Here is a 6,000-nt window from a genome sequence, read left to right as displayed (position 1 = left end):
CAGCTCTCTCGCTCTAGCTTTGCCCCCCCCCCCCCCCCCCAAAAAAAAAAAAAAAGGTATGGGTGAAGCAAGAAGGTGGTATCTCGATTGTGATAAAACCCAAGTCTGTAATGTTTCAGGTGCTATATCTGCCTAGTCTTTGTTCTGGTTTGGCTTAGTTTGGCCCAACATGTGACTTGAATGAAGTTTTAAGTTTAAAATGTGCGTGAAAGGAAGGGTTGTTACTGAGCTGCCTTTTCCTTGTGTGAAAGCGTATTTAAAATGCTGACCTAGCAATTGGTGATAAAGTGGGCTCTTAATTTACACTATCTTCATTTTAGATGCAAACTATTCTGAATTTACATCTCTGCATAATAAAGAAGAGCAAAGGTGTGGTGCAGAGAAACGTGAGACGGATCACTTGAATCTTGTTCTTGAAGAGTGTAAGTATAAAAAGGCTTCTAAATTGCCATGCAATGTATTTTTACATACAAGCATTAACATTTTCTTCTCTTTGTACAGTCAAGAAAATGAGGGAAAACATGGACATGCTTCTTCTGAATCAGCAAAGTCAGCTGCAGGTCCTGCAAGAAATTCAGAAACAACTGAATATACTCCTCCCAGGCAATGATCTCATTAATTCAAATGTCTATAGCTTAGGACTTCTGCTAGGACGGCAGGCAGCTGCAGCAGCATCTCTTTCTTTTCCCCTTCTTAATCCCAGCAGTCTCCTCCCTGAAAATGCCAGTCTCTTATCCCAGTCATCTGCTCCTGCAATTCTGCCTACCACTCAGCTCCCAGTCTCTCAGTATCCTGCAGCTTCTACTTGATCAGCTTTGTGCTGTGAATGTATCCAATGTAAACAAATATGACTACTGTTTTGTACTGTTTTCTCACTCAAACGTGATCTCTGTGTTGTAATGTTGAAATTGTAGTACCTGTGAATATGCTGACCATACACTCAGACTTGGAAAGATACATGCCTCGGATGCATCAGCAGACAGCAGTTGATCAAATCCACTGCCCGTTCATTCATTGCAGCATGCAGACGTTTTGGCCAGTAATGTATTTTGTCAAGGCAGCTCAAGAGATCTTTATTGCCAGGGTGTAGTTAAGTGCAACATCCATATATAAGATAATGCATAAAACTTAAGGATATTTTTCTACATGATGTGTCATTAATATGTACTTGGGCAGCTGGACTTCTCCTAATGAGCTGAAGCTAATGATAAAATGGGATGCTTTAAGCAATTCCTATTAAGTCTGACTTATATAGAGGTAAGCAACATGCTTATGTAAAGGTGTTCAATTTAACTGCACCTCTCTTTCCACAATCCATTTGCAAAAGCTTCATTCATTCAGGAAGGCTTTAAATTAGGTGATCTTAGCTGATTCTTAGGCCAGCATCACTACTAAAACTACAAAAAATATTTTCTGCTTTTTGTTTTAAAATACCCCCCCCCACCCCCCAAAGTACCACTGTTCAGGTCTACCTTGCTTACTAAGAGTTTGAGGAAAAGCCAAATTAGTTTATAGGACACTTGTTCTTTTGTTCAAAGGTGAATTCACTTGAGTTTGTTTTCAGATATTCTGTCATATCCTATTTGGATTATTACATGTTGTTGACTGTTATGTTATGACTGTTCATGGGGGTAGGACTGGGGTAAATAATTACCATTTGGGGAGGAACACTGAGAAGCTCAGGTGCACCATCTTGCAAAGCCTGTGGGCAGAAAAATGATCCCCCCCGCAGTACTCTGACATGGGGCCTTTTAAGGCTAGTGAGTGTGGAGTTTTAAGAAGCGTTAGTCCTTTCTACCTCCTTGTTTCTATCAGTGACACAGGCTAGTAGCAGTGTCAGAACCTTTGAGCTTCAAAAGTGCAAAAAAGCTAATTATGATTTACGTTTGAACAGTTGCTGAGATAAAGAAACTTTGGGGCTTGTGCCTATGCCAAACAGTCTTTCTCTTGAATTGACGTTATGTTTGTGGGTTATTGGGTTTGTGGGGTTTTTTTAATGATGTCTTGTTAAAAGGATGCACTGTTAGTAAAATAAAATATGATTTAGATTTTAAGAATGTGAAACACTACTTCTCTTAACAAGTCATCTTGTTGTGACAGTGCAGTGATGTCAGATTCTGGTCCAAAGATAAAACTCCATGGGATCAGGTATGACTCTCTGTGTGTGTGAATACAGACTGTGAAAATCACACACTGGTTTTTATTATATAGGATTTTGTATTAGTCTTAACTCAGTAGAATATTCATTTAAGTCAAATTCAGAAGCCTTAAAGGGCATTCCTTCCATGTGAACGTGTACTTAAATGTTTGGGGTTTATTTTCCATCAGTTGAGTGTATCAGTCATGTGGCTCTAGACTGAAGAGCTCCAATAAGAGTTGCTAATGTTCTATGGAAACTCTGGGCTACCATTCATAATTTCCTGGATGTTTAATTTCATTTTGCTTAGAAGCAGAATCCCCTCTTCAAAGCAATGGTTAAAGTTTGTATTTTAGTGGTTTTTAAAATGTTCAGTATTAAAATGTTGCAGTTTTGTTAGAAATTAATCTTTGCTGAGCTTCTGTCCTTTATAAAGATCACCAGTACTTAGACTTTGATACCTGAACTGGAGTTCAATTAGTCTAATGTATGTGCCTTCCCTGGCTCCTTCTGCTTTTCTCCTTCTATCTTCCCCCCTTCTATATTCCCCTTTCCCTGCATCTAGGCATCTCCTTACATTTCTCTCTTTGGAAACTCTCAAAGAAGAAAACATAGCTAAGTCTGCCACTTATGCAGCTCAGACCAGGTAGGAGGAATCTCTTATTTGAGGGCTTAGGTAGGATTTTTGCCTGTTGGGAGGGAGTTTGTATGTTACGTTTCTGTTTGTAGCTGGCAGGCTCGGGAGCAGTTTGTGGCAAAACTAAGGTGAGCTACATCCTTTTGTGTTGTGTTCTTTAATGTGTTTGTTGCATCCCAACTGAACTTGAGGATAAAGTCCTGAAATACCTCTGAACTGCAAGTGTACTGGGGACTGGAGGAAGTGTTGATACAGATGAGCAAAAGAAACCATCATACTTGCTATTTTTGGGTTACTTCTCTCTCCTTCTACATAAGTGAGGGTGGATGCCGGAAGTCTTTCTCCTCCTATCCTCCCAAGCACTTAAGTGGTTCTGAAAAGCACCTCTGATGCTAAAAATATGCCTATTCCTAGGTGGGGTGGGGTCTGGGGTTGTCTTGCCCATATTGGAAGGTGCCCATATCTAGAATGCTTCTTGCCTCCTTTTCTTCTTGCAGTGCTCTGGCAATGATGTAAAAGGGTATGTGGGGCAGTATCTGATAGCTTGCCAGGGATACTGGAGAGTTTTGCAGTGTCCAGGAATATGTAAGAGGAGAACACAGATGCTCTCCTGGTGAACTTCCAGTCTGTGGTCTGTGCAGGTGTATTTGATGTTGTGGAGTGGACAGCGTGTAGACAAATAAAAGGTAATCTGGAAGAGATGTGAGCTTCTCTGACAGCTGTCAAGTCCTAGGATTGGTCAAGTCCTAGGACTGGAGGTTTAGTATCTTAAATCATGTCCATCTGCTTCGCTAAGGCACATTAAAAAAAGAAAATATCTGTACGCAAGGAAAGGGCTGGAATTCATTCCATGCTCAAAATGTTGGAGTTCTGCAGGCAGGAAAATATAGTCCTTTTTACAGTCTGCTTTCCAAAGGAAAAGTCTATGAAGACATCCTGGTTTTAGCCATGTGAAGGAAGTGGGAGTCTAAGATCATGTTTATCTATTTCCATTCCATTTTAAGTTATAGTAGCTCAGGAGCTTGGCACCAGTGAGAAATGTATTTGTAAATACAAGTGCTCTCACTGCTTTAGCACTGCTCTTCTGCCAAACTGTAAATAGCTTGCTCAAGGCCTACTAGAGGTGGGGATTTGATATTTTCCTCCACCTCAGTCTTCTGTGATTAACTTGTGTGACTCTGCTCCAATCTTACTGCTCCAGTCCTGCAATGATTTTTTTGTTTTCCCTTAAGCTTTTGGATTTTTTTTTTTTTACAAAAAGTATTGCATGACATCAAGCAACAACTCAGTACAAATCAAAATTCAATGCCTAGGAGGGGACAGTGCCATTTCCAGTGAAGTATCAGAGCAGAGCTGCCATGTGTGTGAAGTCCTTAGGGAGCCAGTGAGTCCTGAGAAGAGGGGTGTTGTGTTGGAGTATAGAGACACTCTTCTGTCCAGAACTCCTCCTTGGTGAAGTCCACTGCCGTATCACCAATGACACTAGTACCTTCAAGAAGGAGCATGATCACTGATCAGGCCTGTGCTGAGTGAGTAATCCTGCTATATGGTTGTGGGCAGTATGAATACTGTTGTCAGTGCAGTAGAGAGCAGTACCTAGCTGACCTAAATGTGTGTCTGGCCCTGTAGGAAGGTATAAAATAGGTAGAGGAGGTGACAAGAAGAATGAGAGACTGTGGGTAGGGTTGTAACAGATGCAGAGAGGTAAGGACAAGAAAAGTACCAAATACTGATACTTTAAAAAAATCCAACTAATTATTGGAAACAATGTCTCTCTCTTTGTCTGGTTATCTGGCAGCTTTCTTCACTGTGGGACAGCTCAAGAACAATCTCTGCTCTCTGATGCTTATTCTGGACTATTTTGGGACTATTGTTGGCCTTTATTAAGTCCCATTTGTAGAGTACCAGTAACACGTTAATCCAATTCCATTATCAGTTTCCCTACCAGCAAGTGGACTTGCCACACCTCCTGCAATCTTAGCATGTTGTCTTCCTCCAGATACTTGGAAATTGCAGTCTTGTGTGAGTAAAGGTGATAGCAAGGTCCTCAAATGTGCTAGATTCTCTCTGGATGCAGAGTTACCTAACAAGGGGAAAAAAAATACTAGGTTTAGCCCCTGTGGTAACAGTTTTCTGTGATAATAAGTTGTGGAGTAAATTCTCAATTATTTAACAGCACTCTCGCTGATTTCATTCCTAGAATATGTTATTAAGATCAGTGGATAACTTTCACCAGTATTACACAATCCCTTGGTGACTTGTCTGGAAGTCAGAAATAATGTTAACACTAACCTCACATCATTGCATGTCTACATTTTACTTGTATTATTCAGACTGGATATTTTTCACCATATCATGCTCTCTAATAGTTTTCTGATGAAAGCAATGTTTTTGATAGCTGACTTTTAGATTTTTTGCATCATCTGTAGAAGACAGCTTTGTTAGTCCATGTGAACTATACTCTAAGAAAGACATGCCAAAGTAGGTACCAGATAATCTTGAGGGCCTTCTTTTTTTCTTTCAGTCTTATTTTCTCTTAAGATTCCTCAAGAACTGCAACACCTTTGTCTTCATCAGTGTCTGTCTTTAGGGGTTCTTAGAAGGGTTTTGCTGCTGTCCTTAGGGTTTTTTTCTTGAGTTGCCAGACTTGATTTTGCCTTTATGAATGGGATGCAGGATATGCATAAAAACTCCACTAAATTTGGCAGAATCTTCTCACCATTAAACTATTGTAGGAGGAAGGTGATGCCTGTCTTATGTAACTTATTATTTGTTCTATGTATTCTAGCTAGGTGTTAGAGTGCTTTACTGCTGTTCCTGCTACAGCAAAACTAGCAACTGATTTGCCCCCTTTTTCTAAACTCCACAATTACTTAATAAAAATAGTAGTTCTTGTTTTGAAGAGAAAGCCATTCTTTATGGATTTGTAAAAAAAAAAAATCATGACAAAGGAAATCTGGGAGAACATGCATATTCCCTGTGTGCACAACAAGACAAAGAAAGGAAGTAAAGGAAGAAATAGGAGAAGGCAGCATAGGAAGAGCAGCCTCAAGAAGCCTCAGCTCTATGGGGAGAAACAGAAGAGGAGATGTATATTGCATCCAGACAGCTGAAGAAGGAAAGTATAATGACTGTAAAACACTTGCCCAGCCAGTAATATATACATTATACCTGCACTGATAGCTCTGTGTAGGTAGCCTCTCTTCTTGATCCCTGCAGGAGAGTT

This window comes from Mycteria americana, chromosome 1 (assembly GCF_035582795.1).
Source record: "Mycteria americana isolate JAX WOST 10 ecotype Jacksonville Zoo and Gardens chromosome 1, USCA_MyAme_1.0, whole genome shotgun sequence".
Classification (NCBI taxonomy): domain Eukaryota; kingdom Metazoa; phylum Chordata; class Aves; order Ciconiiformes; family Ciconiidae; genus Mycteria; species Mycteria americana.
The sequence above is the reverse complement of the archived record's forward strand: the minus strand, read 5'-3'. Positions refer to the sequence as shown.